Genomic DNA, 16940 nt, shown 5'->3' with positions numbered 1-16940 from the left:
ATCAAAGAATCCAGTGTGTTGCAACAGCAAAGACCTTTATTGAAAACACATATCAGAAATATGTTTAAGCCAGAACTGCCAGAATATATTGAAACCTCAAAACCTAAAACTCCACCTTCTACCAAACCAAGCCCCCACCTACAATTCCCATCATCTATCCCCCACTATGAGCCCCACTTTGCCATCCTTCTCACACACACAATCTCTCCCTGCCCCAGACATTTGAAGAAACTAGCTCCCTTTCTGTTACTACCGATCCCCAACTTTCTTTGGCTTAAATCCCACAAATTCCAAATGCTATCATTGCTATTCTAGATAGCTGCAACAAATCCCAGCCCCCCTCTAACTAACTTAAACCAGTACTAGTAGCAATTAAAACCTAAACTTAACAAACCATAACTTTAAAACTTTATTTGAAATTTTGTCAATCTTCTTGATTTCTGTACTTTTTATTGTAAAATTTAATAAAGATTATTAAAAAACAAAAATAATGTTCCTTCACTGCTTGGATGTGTGTGGCTCCTCTCCTGTGTAGCCTCTCTGGTGATTGAATAGGCCTGACCTCCAAGAAAAGCATTTCCCACAATGCTAGCATTTGTATGGCTTCTCTCCTGTGTGGATTCTCTGATGTTTCAATAGGTCTGACTTCCAAGAAAAACCTTTCCCACAATGCTGGCATTTGTATGATTTCTCTCCTGTGTGGATTCTCTGGTGTTTCAATAGGTTTGACTTCAAAGAAAAACATTTTGCACAATGCTGGCATTTATATGGCTTCTCTCCTGTGTGGATTCTCTGGTGTGTCAGTAAGTTTGACTGCTGAGAAAAACAGTTCCCACAATGCTGGCATATGTATGGCTTCTCTCCTGTGTGGATTCTCTGGTGTGTCATTAGGCTTGACTGCCGAGAAAAACATTTCCCACAATGCTGGCATTTGTATGGCTTCTCTCCTGTGTGGATTCTCTGGTGTGTCATTAGGTTTAACTTCCAAGAAAAACATTTCTCACAATGCTGGCATTTGTATGGCTTCTCTCCTGTGTGGATTATCTGATGTTTCAATAGGTCTGACTTCCAAGAAAAACCTTTCCCACAATGCTGGCATTTGTATGGCTTCTCTCCTGTGTGGATTCTCTGGTGTGTCACTAGGTACGACTTCCAAGAAAAACATTTCTCACAATGCTGGCATTTGTATGGCTTCTCTCCTGAGTGGATTCTCTGGTGTGTCATTAGGCTTGACTGCCGAGAAAAACATTTCCCACAATGCTGGCATTTATATGGCTTCTCTCCTGTGTGGATTCTCTGGTGTGTCATTAGGCTTAACTTCCAAGAAAAACATTTCGCACAATGCTGGCATTTGTATGGCTTCTCTCCTGTGTGGATTCTCTGATGTTTCAATAGGTCTGACTTCCAAGAAAAACCTTTCCCACAATGCTGGCATTTGTATGGCTTCTCTCCTGTATGGACTCTCTCATGACTGACAAGTTCTTCTGTAAAGAAGGATAATGACAGATAGTACTGAATATCAAAGAGAGAAAAGTGTTAGCCCAAGATTTAGCCCTATGTTTACTCCCCCCTATTTGATATTAAATTAAATTGGAGTCAGATCCCAATAACTCATTGCCAAAGGCAGAATAATGGGGCTGGGACCTGGACTCCAATTTTGATGAGGGTCAAGTGCCAGGGAGCAACCTTAAAACATCTATAAGACAGGCATGGAGTACTGATGGGGTTTGGAGGAGATCTCAGGGGCAACCCCCCATTGTATTGCCTGGAAGGGGGCGGGGGAGAAATGAAATAATATTTTGCCCCCAACATCCAACAGCATCCCTTTGGGGAAGTGGAGGCCATTTTGCCACTGTTGGGCCCTCTCTGTGCCATTGCAGGGCCAAGGGAGGTCTTTCCCCCTTAAAAGGATTGAAGAGGGGCCAAAAAAGGTAGGAAACCTGCTCAGGAATGTGCTGAGTACCATTTGGGTGTGAAATGCATTAATCTCCATGGCTACTTCCCATTAAAACCTTGAATTGGCAGTTTAAGATGGGGTATTTACAATCCTTAGAAACTGGAGAGCAATACTGTAGTGCTTCACTGAACTACAGATTCAAATATTCTACAGAATGTTGCTATCACAATTAAACTAGGCTTGAAAGGGATCTAGGACTCCTAGTAGACTGCAAGTTGAACATGGGCCAACAGTGTGATGCAGCAGCTACACAGGCCAATGTGATTCTAGGCTGCATCTATGCAAGAATAGTTTCTAGATCAAGGGAAGTAATAGTGCCACTCTATTCTGCTTTGGTCAGGCCTCACTTGGAATAATCCTGGGTCCAGTTCTGGGCCCCACAATTCAAAAAGGATGTTGACAAATTGGAGCATGTCCAAAGGAGGGCAACCAAAGTGGTAAAGAGTATGGAAACCATCAAGCTCTATGAGGAGCAGCTTAGAGAGGTGGTTATGTTTAGCCTGGAGAAAAGAAGATAAAGAGTGGATATGATATCCATGTTTAAATATTTGAAAGGTTGTCATGTTGTACAAGGAGCAGCCTTGCTTTTTCTTGCTACAGAGAAAAGGAGACAACACAATGGATGCAAGCCACAGGGAGAGAGGTTCCACCTAAACATTAGGAGGAACTTCATGACAGTGAGAGCTCTTTGACAGTGGAATATACTCCCTTAGAGTTTGGTGGAGGTCTTTAAAGAGAGGCTGGGTGGCCATCTCTTGTGGGTGATTTGAATGTGTATTCCTGCATGGCAGTAGGGGTTGAATTAGATGGCCCTTGTGGTCTATTCCAACTCTATGATTCTATAATTCTAGTGGAACCATAGTGACATGATAATATAGTATGAAAGGGACCTCAGCCTTTGTAGAAAGAGCAATGGATTCAGGTTCCTTACCTACAGAAGCCACATTCTCATAATTGTCCATCATTACATAATTGTACAAATGTTTCTGTTTCTTCGTCAACAGATTCCATTCATCCTCAGAGAAATATACTGCCACATCTGCAAAGGTCACCTGAAATAGAAAATAGTCCTCATCCAGAGAGTGACTAAACAAAAGGGGAGGAAAACACATGGTGCATTTCAAATATTATTTCATCACTTCAGAATTCAGTCCAGGAAATAAACTTTAAATTCTGTTAGCAAACAAAAAGCTACTACCTTTGAGATCAGATTGTCTTGAATACTTTCAATATAATTTACAATATAATAAAAAATATAATTTAGGCCATGGCTGGGATACAGTTCTGGGGAGCACTCTGGACTTGAGGGAGACTGGGCCCACCCCCAATTTAGATCCAGAGGTGGTCTCCCATATCCTCTACATTTCACAGATGGAAAAGCAAGGCACATGTGGACAAGCAACACCAGAAGGTGGTGAGTATGGCCAAGGTTGTTTAGGAGGAAGATCACACTAGCTAGGAAGGGCACAGCAGTTTGGTTTTGCCTCAGCCTCCTGGCAAGGGAAGACCCTGGCAACTTCTCTCCTCTCCCCCTTTTTGAGTTGATGGGGTGCAAACCCCTTGGAAGTCACTTTGCAGCAACCCAAAAGAGATGAGGAGAAGGGAGAAAGTGGGAGGAGGAGAGAGAAACCGGGACATTTTTGAAAGTCCCTGAAAAAGTGGGGTGACAGAGGATTAACCAGGACTTTCTCTGCCAAAGTGGGACAAGATGTTCTCCACTTGCTTTCATGAGCTGCCCCAGCAGTGACACAAATGAAACTAATAGTCAGGATGGCGACTCACCAAAGAGTTGTACTTCGACAGCCTCTTTCTCTTGGACCCCAACTCTCTCTGCTTGGCCTCTGTGTTGGCCATTAGGTGGAAAGGGGTCCTGGTGGCCCTGCACTTGGGTCTCTTCCAGTAAAATATGCCCCTTAGCTGTGTACAAGGAGGCCAAGATGAATTTCCTGAGAAAAGAGACTAGGGTTAGGCTTGATTTGTCAAGAAATCCTGCATCACTCAAAGACACAGAGAACAGCATGGTGCTAGTGAGATACGCAGGTGACATATGCCTCCTTTGGGCCAATGCAGAGGTGTGTATCTCTTTCCTCCCTCTTTGTTTGTTTGCACCAAACAAAGCCCCATGGAGCTAGCATAGATTCACTGCAACTCCCTTACACAACAGATACTCCATGTTAAAATGCTTTTGATGTTGCTATATTGCGCAGCACGTGAGGCAACACGTTAACGTATGGCATCAGATTCTCCACCTTGACTGTAGTCAGTAGATTGTGAGCTGAAGAAACACCTGTCGCTTTCTCAATGAGCAAAGAGACACTGTAATCTTCTCTCAGATGAGGCTTTTATTCATATAAGAGGTTCCACTGTGTACAACACTATATACTTCGACACCCTCCACCATCCACACCAGTAACAACCCACTCTGAGGCACACACTGTCTGACTCTTCCTCAGTGACAGTTGAGAATGACAGTTGACAGTTGCATCAACATTCCAGTGATGCACTGTTTAAATGCTGACACATCTAACTGCCACTAGAGCTGTCAATGCCTTCCACAACAGCTCCACCTAGTGGCCGCATGCCTGTCATTTCCTCAGACCTGTTCACCATGGTCCTGACACTCCATGCCTTGTGAGAGTGGAGGGGGGTCAGGGGATGGGGAATTGGAGAGGACCCTGGCTATGTCCCTGTAGCTAGATGTGAAATGAGCGCATCATCTGCTGAAACCTCCTGACCTCCCCAGTGGCCCTCAGAGGAGAATGCCTTCCTTTGGCTTCTGGCTAGAGAAACACAGCTGGAGGCTTCTCCAATGCCTCGCACCCAAGACTCTCATCAGGCATGGAATGAACATGGAGCATGGCTTCCACAATTCCCATGTTTCATTTTGTATTCCTTCTAATTTCACATCTATTTTAAACCTCTCCCTCATTTGAGGATAAAGATACCAGTGACAATCTATGTTCTTCTTGTGTTTTGATCTCTAGTTTTCCTTGCGATTCTTTCAGTACATCCTTGTATCTTAACCAGTTAGTTTTCTGGATACTTTTCCTCCCTAAAAGAGCCTCATGCGGCAAACACCATAAAGGTGTTTTTGGACATATTCTACACTTCTTTTCCCCCAGATCTTCAACAGAGCTTTTCTTACGAAATGATTTGTGCTTTCTTTATGAACTTTCTCTTTGCCGTAAATTCGGGATCCATTCCACCCAAATCTTAAATGTTCACCCTCCAGACATAACAATTGTTCATTCTCTAACAAAACCCATTCTCTAATACAAACTAAACAACAAGCAGCATAATAAAGTTTTAAGTTTGGTAAACCCAGCCCTCCTCTACTTTTGTCATCACAAAATATTTCCGTTTTTATCCTGGCTCTTTTTTTAATTCCAATTAGATTTTGACATTTCCTTTTGCCATAGATTCAATGGTCTTTCATTCTGGATGATGGGTATCGCTTGGAACAGAAACAGTATTTCAGGAAGGAAACTCATTTGGATCAGTGATATTTTTCCTAATAGCAATAAGTGTAATTTCCCCCATTTTTCTAGGTCTTTTCTGATTTCCTTCCATGTGTCTCATAGTTATTGTGAAATAGATCTGAGTTTTTATTTCTTAAATTGATTCCTAGATATTTAACTTTATTTCCCACTTTAAATCCACTAATTTCTTCCAGGATTTATTCTTCCTTTTCCCCATATTTTTTGTTATTAATGTTGTTTTGTCTCTGTTTACTTTTAGTCCTGAAACATATTCCAATTCCACTATTACATCCATCAATTGCCTTGTGCTCTTTTCTGGGTTCTCCAGGGAATACAAATGTCGTCTGAGAAGACTCTCATTTTAAACTCAGTTGTTTTTAATTTTTATCCCATTGATCTTATTGTCTAATCTTATCCTATTATTCAGTGCTTCAAGGATCAGAATAAACAAAAAGGGGTGATAGTGGGAAAGCTTGCCATTTACCTTTAGAAATCTTAAATTCCTCTGTTTTTTACAGTTAACAATTAGTTTGGCTCTTTGATCTTTATACATTGCCTTTATCCATCTATAATAAGAAGCTCCTATTTCCATTTTTCAAGTGTCACAAATAACATATCCCCATCCTATGTTATTGAAGGCCTTTTCTAAAAAGATAAGTGTTTTTTCGTTGTGCCTTTGAAAATATTCAATTATATTTCAGACGTTTTGAATGTTATCACTGTCCTTATAAATCCAGTGTTTAAGAACTTTTTTGAGTCTATGGGCCAAAATCATAGGAAATAATGTATAATCCACATTTCATAAGGAAATTAGCCTATAGCTCTTTACCTCAGTTGCATCTCTATCTTCTCTTAACAGCAAAGTTATATTAGCTTGTTTCCATGTTTCAGGATAATGGTTTTCTTTGATGGCATTTTCTTTGATGGCATTTACAGGAAGAAATACCTTTAAACCCTTTGATCTTTTTGCTCAATATGACATGTAAACTGAAAAAGGAAGTAGCTAAAAGATTTCCCAGACTAATTTTGTAGATGGTCCCTCACAGTATTGGAAAAACATCCAAATTCCTAAAATAGAGGAGTGGATAATTAAACTAAGAGAAGCAAAGGGATTGGACATTTTAACTGCAATCATGAGGGATAAACCAGGTGAGAAAACTAAAGAGGACTGGTCATGCTTTGATTTATTTTGTAATACTAATTATTAATTTACAGTCCCAGATATCATATGGAAAGTCTACATGAACGTTAGAGGTTTAACACGTATTGATACCTTGTAGGAATTTAAGTAAATTAAATAAAAGGATCTTCTTAGCTTAACTTGGAAGTAACTTAATAGTACATTTCTGACAGTTTTGTATATCAGGATGTTATTTATTGCATGTTGTATGTCTATGTTATAGGTATTTGTACTTTTTTGTTGTTGTAGCTGTATTTGTTATGCAAATGTCTTGGTATGTTTTTTTCATTTTTGTTTGTAAAGGATTGTTTATAAACAAATTACAAAAGAAAAAAAGTGGTTTCCAACCAGATTATTTCTGCAGTTCAGATACAGTCTAAGTCGGTTATAAAGGATAGAAGAACCCAATTCATACTTTTCTCCTGTTAAAAATGGTTTTGCTTTTTTAAATAAAAGCAGTTTGCTTTTCTGTCTAATCCTTATTTTTGTTGTTCTTGTTTGTTTGTATGTTTGTTTGTTTCATTCTTGGTAATATGAGTTATTCTGGTCTGTCTCCTTCCTTCTTGCCTGAAAATCTATTAATAAGGAAACTGGGGAGACTTTTAAAACCTCCCAAAGGAGCCACTTTTGGCCTTTTTTGCGGGACTAGCCTCCTCTTAGGAGCCAAAGCCCAGTGTTTGTGAAGAATAATAATAAGGCTTGTGTTAAAACTATCCTCCCCATTTCTGATCCCTCTTAAAACTCATGTTCCCCAGAAAGAACAGAGCTGTGTAATAAGAAAACCCTCTCAGAAAAGAGACACACAAGACACACAAAGAGACACACTTCCTTCCTTTTGGCCCAAGGAGCCTGGCCTCCTTCTGACTCTGGAGCCTCAGGAGAGAAAGAGAAGCCTCTGTTCAACTGAGACTCAGAGAAGGTTCCGGAACATTATTCCCCACAGTCACAAGCAGAACAAAATGGCCGCCTGAACACAAAATGGCTGCCTCTGCCTCAGTGTTTGGCAGATGGCAGTTTGAGGCCTTCAGGGAACCCAAAATGGAGGATGAAAGGCTCCAAAGTCAGAAGGGACCCCAAAAGCCTTTCCAAACCTTAAGAGCACCTAAAATCTTTCTGATGCTCTAATATAGAGACTCACTGAGATACTCTTTATAAATACGTCTTTACATGTCTTTATAAATAAATAAAATTTAATAATACTAATGGTACTACTAATAATAGTAATAATAAGTTACAACCAGGAGATTTCTCCCTGTGGCTTCTCCCCAGAGGCCTCTGCGTATGCTCAGGAGCCCCTTCTTCTTCTCCTTCTTCTTCCTCTGCAGAATCCTCCAGAGGTCTCTCTGCTCCTCCTCCTCCTTAGGCTCTTCCTCTAAGCCTTCCTCCTCCTACTCCTCCTCAGGTCCTTCCTCTAAGACTTCCTCCTCTTCTTCCTCCTCTTCCTCAGGCCCTTCCTGTAAGCCCTTCCTCTTCCTCCTCCTCCTCCTTCTCCTCACTCCCTTCCTCTAAGCCTTCCTCCTCCTTTTCTTCTTCCTCTAAGCCTTCCTCCTCCTCCAGCGCTTCCTCTAAGCCTTCCTCCTCCTCCTCCTCCTCCTCCTCCTCCTCCTCTTCCTCAGGCCCTTCCTGTAAGCCCTTCCTCTTCCTCCTCCTCCTCCTCCTCAGGCCCTCTAAGCCCTCCTCCTCCTCCTCCTCCTCCTCAGGACCTTCATCTAAACCTTCCTCCTCCTTTTCCTCCCAGACTTTGGGGGAGAATTGTGTGCCTTCAATTCCTTCCTGAGGATCCTAAGGCAAAACTGTCACAGGAGTCTCTTTGTAGGTTTAGTCGAAGGGGGTTTGCCATTGCCATCATTTGAGGCTGAGAGAGTGTGCCTTGGGGGCTGGGGGTGTGCTGCGTGCCTTGAACTCATGTCTAGTGACCCTATTCCCAGGTTTTCCTTGCCTTCAGGTTTGCCTTCCACTTTGCCCTTTGTCTTCCTCTGAGGCTGAGAGAGTGTCTGCTGCTCAAGGTTCCCCCGCAGTGGGTTTCATGGCCCAGAATGAATGCCATTTTCATCATGTAGATGTGTGTTTGTGTGTGTTGTATGCCTTATAGCTGGCCATTGGTCTTCCTCTGAGGCTGAGAGAGTGTGACTTACCCAAGGTCACCCATTTTATATAATGGGACTTGAGCACCCATGGATTTTACTATCCAAACTAAATCCCAAAGGATACCAAGGGCCTATTGTTTTTCCATCTTTTTTTGCAAACAGCAAAGCAGATCTTGCTTGCCTGATCTTTGCATGTTCAAGAGCAGTTTTGGGCAAATGCTAAGAGCTGCCTTGTGAGGTTAGGAAGAGGGTCCTGGAAAACAGTCCTCTTCCTCTGGACCCACAGACTCAAAAAGACACGGGCCCCCCATTCAATGGGACCCCTTTCTTTGAGGCTGCTCTGGGTCCAGGAGCTTCTCTCAGGAGAGACTGGGAAAGTCAGCCTTTGAGACGTTCTGGTCCTTAAAGGTTAATATCTCCAGGCTTTGCTGAGAGGGAAATATTTGGGATTTGGGCAGATCCAGGCTGCAGGGCTCTCTCAGATCTGGTTCAAAAACACTGCAGAAATTATGATGATGATGATAATGATGATGATGATGAAGCTTCCCTTCAAACCCACAGAGCCTTGTGGACGCTCAAATAGTAACAGAGGTCAAAAACACATTGCAAAAATAATCCAGTTTGCAGAAATAAACCACTTCAACTGCTCTAGTTCAGTACTCGGGAATCCTGGGAATTTTAGTTTATTATGGCATCTGAGTTGTCTGACAGAGAAGACTAAATATCTCCCAAAACTACACTTCCCAGAATTCCCTAGCATTCAGCCAGACAAATAAAGCAGCCTTGAACTTGGACCATTGCTAGCGGTTGGCATGGAGCCTGAATAGGGTTCTAGAAGGCTGGTGGGTTTGGTCATTGGCTGCTTAGGAAGAAGGGCTCCTTCTGCATTTCCTTGGCAGGAAAGGAAAGGAAAGGTGGGTGCCTCAAGATGTTGATGGGAGACCCCTAAATTTGGTTCCTTTGTAAGAATGCTGACTGAGGGGGAAGAGAAGGGTGATGTATTTGGTCCCCAGGGAGGCCCCCGGTCAGGCAAGGCATGCAGGGCAGGCCACACAACATTCACTCACTCCCAAGTCAAATCCTGGTTTCCCTTCTTTTGCCCAGGACCTAAACCTGGACCAGAAAGGATCAGGTTTTATTTGCTTTCTTCTCCTGTAACAGGTGTTTTTCCTTGCCCTTTTTACACGTGGCAGTAAAGATACGATACAGCAGGGCCTGGTTTTCATGCATGATCTTCAGACAGGAGATGAGGCTGCCTCTTCTCCATTTTGGAGGGAGCCCAATTCCAGGAAAGAGGAAAAGGCTCTGTGCAAACATCCAGATCAGATGTGAGAGCAATAGCTTATTATAATTTGCGAGGCTTAGTTCATTGGTTTCTTCAACTAGAAAAATTGCAGAGGTCTATGGATTGGTTAATTTTCTTGCTTTCTTTCAGTTGCGGTGATACAAGGGCTCACTACTATTCTCTGCATTCACCATCTGGCTAGAAAGAAGGAGGCTAAATTAAATGCTTTTGATCCTTAGTTTTTTGTGGATTTTTTGGGCTATGTGGCCATGTTCTAGAAGAGTTTCTTCCTGACATTTTGTCAGCATCTGTGGCTGGCATCTCTGAAGATGAACATCAGAAGAAACTCTTCTAGAATGTGACCACATAGCCCTAAAAATCCACAAAAAGCTATGGAAGCCGGCCATGAAAGCCTTCAACTTCATGCTTTTTATCCTGTCTCTCCAAGCAAGTGAGAAAGAATAATTCTCTCATTTCCCCTTGATCTGGGAACAGACCTTTAAAAATTTCTCTCTTCATTTCTACACAGGAAAGTATATGGAGTACATTTGAATGACAAACAGTGAGCAACTGTGGTTTGTAATTTATGCATTGGGCTGAATGAGATCGCTAGAGGCCCACAAACCTCAGAGCCTGGCACAATCCTGAATTCACAACCCTACAAGAGAGATGGACACCAGAAAGGATGCAACCAAGGTCCTATACATATTACCCAACTGTAGCAGTTTGGTGCCATGTTAACAGCTGTGGATCCATCCTACAGAAACCTGGGAATGGGCTACTTAGAATTGGCTGCTTGGTAGAAGAGCCCCAGTGCAATCATTCATGAAAGTTGCTATATAATTCTAAGTACCTGAAAGATGAAATCCCAGGATTCTGTTGGACAGAGTCCTAGAAGTTTCATGGTATCAAAGTGCTAGGTATGGGCAATGGAGATACAACCCAGGTGCCAAAAATGACCCCTAGCAATTCTGGACATACTCATTCAGTCTCTGACTCTATTGGTAGAGGGGCTATTTATACCAAGAAACCCATGGATCTTCAAGGGATCTCCAGTTTATTTATTTTATTTATATACATCCATCCTTTCTCCCAATATAGGGAGTCTGGGTGGCTAACAATAAACTTAATGCAGTACAAATTCAAAACAATGCAAAGGGATTAAAATCATAACTATATATTTTTAAAAATTACACCTTGAAAATAGTAAATTGTATCAAAAACCATATACAAACCTTGAACTCTGAATCGCACAGCCGTTCAAACCTTATCTCTTGTTTTGCTTACGATCCAACCCTTGAGGCATCAGCATTTCCAGAAAGGAGAGAAAGTGGAAGTGCGAAATAGTTTTTGTTTGGAGGAAGTGTCTATCCAGGTTCTGTCCTGTAAAACTATTAGAGCCTCTTTGATGCTGTCTTTGATGTATTACAGACCGCCAGATTGCGGCGGTCTGTTGCCGCTGCCACTTGCACCATCCGGGAACCACAGCCTTTAAACGGTGCGGCTCCCAGACGCTGCTGAGAAGTAGCGCCGAAATCGCGCTCTTTCTCAGGCCCTGGAAGAGGCGCCACAAAGTGCAAGGGGCGCATTTGCGGCGTCATTTCCGGGGTGACACATGCGGACGCAACGCGTCCAGCACATAAAGATGGAGGCGCCTGGTGAGGCTGGTATGGACGCTAGGTCCTCGGCCAACCCCTAGCACGTGTTGGGGGCGTATTAAAGGCCCATCTATAATGCGCCTATGATTCAGAACATATGATTTTAAGGCATTTTGCTCTTCTATCTCCGTCCAATAAAGCTTTGAATTCTTTCAAGCATTCTGTTTTCCTGGCTGCCCATCCCAAGAGTATGAAACATAGCACTAGTCATGGAGATTCAGTCTTTTTCATTATGGGGATACGGAGCGAGGGTCACAGGATCCCAACTCCTGGTGTAAGACCTGGCACAGTTCATTGCAGATGTTTGACATATTTAATGTTAGAGCCAGACTGAGAGGTTTTGGGAGTCCCTGTCCCTGCAAAAGTAACTTTCCCAAGAGCAGTCTAGGTCTCCCTTCCAAAGACCAGAAGTGGATGGAGAAGGAGGCCTTGGGAAAGCAGAGGAGAGCTTGGCTTGACCCCCAAGGACTCTCCCTTGGAGGTTTCCATCTCTCCAGGAAATGGAGGAGCCTGGGAGGGAGACTGAGGACTAGGGCATGCTGGGAAAAGCTTCAGGGGGAGCTTATGGGAGCAAATGTGGGACTTTGCTTTCTCCTCCCGATTACTTTCCTATTTTCATCTAACAGGCTCGAAGACAACACAAGGTAAGCTCAATGGTGGAAAAGATTACCAAAGCCACCTTCCCTGTACGTTCGTTCCATGCTCACCTCCATGGCACCTTAGAAGTAAGCAAGTCTCCACTGAGGGCAGCACAGTCAAAAGACAAAATCCAAAATGGGGAGTGGTCTTTGAGATCCTGATGGTCCTCTGAGAGGAAAATGCCGGCCCCTGAAAACAATCCTGGACAGCTTTTGGTCCAAGCTGCTCTCAGCCCCTGGCAGACTGTCCCTTCCCTGAGTCTTGCTTTTCTGGAGGCTCAGAGGAGATTCTGGGGGCCTGAGCATCTCCTCTTCTTAGCGACCCTGACCCCCAAGTTCAGCTGACAAACAGTAATTCGCCCATGAGGAACCCCCCATTCCCCACTCTGTCCTGGCACATGCCTTAGGAAACCTCTTCCATGGAAATTTGGGAGCTCCTAATCTTAATGGAAATGGAAACCTCTGGAATCCTCCTATTTTTCCAGCCGGGAAACAAGGTATAGTTGTGAATCTCTTCTGATGAAAAGAGGGTTCTTGTTGTTGTTGTTGTAATAACAGGGCTCCAGTCAATGGAGGTCTTCTTCAGGCAGTAAAAGGAGGTTTATGTAAATGCAGAATGACATCACTGCTACGGAAGGCTCTCTTGACCAATCAGAGAGCAAGATAAATGTTCTTCTGGAAGCTTCCGTGAGAAGGAGATATAAGGCCTGAGAGACCAAGAGACAGTTGGGGGAATTGTGTCGGTTGGAGATCAAGAGAGAGAGTTAAAGAGTGGATCTTGGAAGTTAGTCTCAATAATTGGATGCTTAGGTTTATTTATTTCTTTAATAGCTTTTATGAATTGAACATTATATACTTACAAATATTGTACCTGCAAGATTCTTAATATCTTGTATGACTCATATTTCAGTTATATTTTGTTATTTATAGTAAATACCTCCTTTTACACGTGTTTTGGCTCAGTTGATGATTGTCAGAAACAAGTCTAACAAAGTCTTCATCAACAAAGTCAAATTTCAGAACAGGAGTCTAAACTCAAAACTTTATTGGAAGAAAGAGATGTCATAAAAGGCACAGTTCATGGCCTTATAGTCAGATCTAGCTAACAATAAAGATTTGACCATTTTATATCCCCAATTAACATCCCACCCCACATCAAGATCTATTGGGTATTTTATTCCTGCTAGAAATGTAATTGACAAGTTAATTACCTCATCATCCAAAATCTCCCCCCAAATATGTTGTTTTGAGAACCACTGAATGGTCAGCAAGTTCCCACCAAACCTCCCCACAACAGTCAGATAATTCCCATCTGCTCCCACCATTTTGCAACCTTAAATTAAACCAAAGTACCAATAAACCCAGTCAAGCAATCTGGCCAAATAACATATATTAAACTTAATTCCAACCAACCTTTTCACCTTATCAGCTTTCTCATCAGGGGTGGGGGGAGAGGAGGGGGCATGTGGGCGAGTGAGACTCGGGTGCTTGCTATGGGTCCCATTCCTTTCCCTCCACATTCCCCCCCCCCTTATGTTCACTCCAGGAATCAATCCTTCCGCTATCCAGCTCCACAAACTCAATGAATTAACCTTCCCAACATCCAGTTCCACAAACTTCACTCAAACCCTTTTTCCAAATATATAACACCACTACCATTTTCTATAAACTATATAATTACATCCAGTTCGGATTCTTCCATATTTCTCCAACAACAAATATGGAAGAATCCAATTATACATCAACATTTATGGAAGAATCCAAATTTTACATCCTGGTTCTGACACCTGGTTCAACTGGTTCAAGTAATTGGTGTGAACCAGCTCAAGTCCTTGTTTTCCAACCTTTTAAGGAGTTCCATTTAGCAACTGTGAGTAATATCTATGAAAGGAAGGAAAGGGGGCACTGAAACTACTTTGTCTCTCCAGTTTCTTTTCCTAGATGACCTTTGCTTAGCTCCATAGTAGATCCCAGGCGTCCCTCCTCTCTTAATGCTGATATGACTCTTCTCTGTCTTTGTCCTTCTTTATAGAAGAACTTGAGACTCGTCAGAGAATCAAAACCGAGGAGAAATCAAACAAATGCCAGCAGTCTGCGAAATGCTTTGCTTTTATACCTTTAGAGGTATCCGCTAGAGAAAGTGTAGAAATGTGAGCAGTTGAAAGTACATTTTTGATTGTTTATCAGTTTATTATTTGATAAGACTTAATTAAAAAATTTAAATAGGAAATTTCTTTGGAGAGGCAGCCTTCATACATTTTGTTGTACAGTTGTCACTCCCGTTTTGTGGACTTAGTATCTTCAGCCTCACTCCTTGCGGGAGGGACAGGCGACCATTAATAAAACGGCGTGCTCCTGCATACGCCTCCCCTCCCGGTGCCATGGGTGTGCAAACCCATTCTTTTCTATGTGAGAGCCATCATTTTGTATTTTGTAAAGCTCCATTATAATCTTCATTTTTGCTACTTCTGCTACAAAGTTCTTGGTCTGAAAGTATCTTGTCTTTACAGAAACATTCAACAAACCTCTGCCCTATTTTGAGCATCCTGTATTCTTCATTGAGTATATAGACTCTGAAGGACAGTGTCAATTACGGAAGCATCAGTTTTAGCATAAATGAAGTGTTGCTACAATTCAACTGTTTGTGACTATGAGAAAAGATGCTGAAGATGAAGTCCTATTTCCTATCTAGCCCTATATCGACACAAACAACATGCACTGACTCCCGAGTCAAACTCTGATTTCCCTCCCTGTCCCCAGGATCTAAACCTGGGCTAGAAAGGATCAGGTTTTATTTGGGATCTTCTCCTGTAACCTGTGCTTTTCCTTGTCCTTTTTACATGGAGCAGTAGGGGGGTTGTACATCAGGGCTTGGCATTGAGCTTCCAGTTTTCAGGGATCATTTTCAGGAAGGTGACGATTGTGCCTCTTTTCCATTTTTTTTTGGGGGGGGGAGGGGGAGGGCAACTCCAGTCAAGAGAAAAGGGCTCTGTACTAAAATCCATCTCATATGGAAGAGCAGTAGCTTATTCGTTCTGGTAGTCAAGTTCTACTGTCCCAGCCCAGGATTTCCTCTGCCCCATCACGGATTCGCCCCTTTTCACTCGCTATCCTTCACTCCTGGAACCTTCTCCCCCCCCCCCTGAACAAGAGCCATCACTTCTTTAACCAGCTTCAAAACGGAGTTAAAGACCATCCTCTTCAGAGAAGCGTTCCCAGGCATTGCATAATTCCCGCTTGCCCTCCTGGATGAAGATTAACCATCCATTATGAAGCCAAGCCCTCCCTCCAGTCCATCTGCTTTGGTCCAGGCCTTGGAGGAACTGCTGGACTTCATCCCCTTCCCCATCACTCCTCCCTTCTCCTTTTGTGTGGTGTCTTTTTAGATTGTAAGCCTGAGGGCAGGGAACTGTCTAATTAAAAAGACTGTATGTACAGCACTGTGTAAATTTACAGCGCTTTATAAATAAAGGTTAATAATAATAATAATAATAATAATAATGTGTGTGTGGGGGTGCCTAATCCGGAAACTGGGGGCCTTTAAGCCTAGTTCCGAGGTTGCCGAGGGGTGTCAGTATCCCCAGAAGGGGCTTTGGGGTCCCTCCATCTCCCTCCTCTTGGCTTTGGCCTAGATTTGGGTCTTCTCTCCCCCCAGACACAGCCCCATCCCCCCCCCCCAGAGAAAACTCCACCCCTCCTGAATAATGTTGTTTCCAATGCTATTGAAGTACCTGGGCCCCAAGGCCATGCCTCTCTCCAAAGAAACCCCCTGCCCTCTTTTCTCATAACCCCCCAAGTAACTGGGCCCCACAGAATCCCCCAAGGAGGGGGCAGGGAAGGGAGAGGAGGAAGAGAAGGACTGTCAGAGCCCCTGCCTTTCTTTGGGGTGAGGAGATCAGGGTTCCCTTCCTTCTTAGAACCCCCCAACTCCCCCCCTCCAGAAGACCCTGCAGCCAAATCTTTGAACGAACAAGGGCTCTCCCCACTTCCCTCCCTCAGAGCAGGCTGTGAGGGCAGCAGGTTCAGGGGCTGAGACTGTGCATGCACATTTCCCACCAAAGGCCCCTCCTGAGCAGGCGCAGGGAATGCAAGGACCATGCTGCCGCTGCTCTGATCAGAACTCTGATCTTAGCTCCTGCAGCCCTCTTCCCCTGCGCTCCTGCGGCCGTGATCCACTCTCCATCCAAGCTTCATCAGACTTCCCAGAGAATACTTGTAAGGTAGTATTCCCTAGTGGTGCCTCTCTTTCTCAAACCTATCTCCCCAACTCACCCATCCCCTGCTACAGTATCGAATGTGTGTGTGTGTGTGTCCCCCTTTTGCTGTGTGGTTTTCCCTGTGCTGTAACAAATGTTACGCTTTTAATTGGACCTAGTTGGTATCAGTGTCCCTTTCTCTTGGGGCTTGCTGTCGACCTCTGGTATACACCGGTGGGACCCCATTCAGGCATGTGGTTTTGTTAGGGCCACCTCTCAGCTATATTTGATCTAATTAAAATTCCCCTAATTCGATCCTTCGTAACAGAGGACTGAGGAAAGAGAAAGGGTCAATTTTGTGCAAATTCAGAACTTCTCTGCATCAAAGAGTCCAGTGTGTTGAAACAGCAAAGAAATTTATTGAGAACTCATAGAAATTCAGTGTTTAAACCAGAACTGC

At 43.3% G+C, this 16940-nt stretch overlaps 1 long non-coding RNA gene across 1 annotated transcript in view; it reads left to right on the top strand.

Annotated features, from left to right (window-relative positions):
* LOC149290501 (uncharacterized) overlaps window positions 1–16940 on the top strand; it is a 185101-nt gene that overhangs the window by 109423 nt on the left and 58738 nt on the right. The window lies entirely within an intron of this gene.

This window comes from Sceloporus occidentalis, unplaced genomic scaffold, assembly GCF_023333645.1.
Source record: "Sceloporus occidentalis isolate IW3139 unplaced genomic scaffold, rSceOcc1.0.p SCAF_39, whole genome shotgun sequence".
NCBI lineage: Eukaryota > Metazoa > Chordata > Lepidosauria > Squamata > Phrynosomatidae > Sceloporus > Sceloporus occidentalis.
This window is presented reverse-complemented; position numbering and strand designations above follow the sequence as displayed.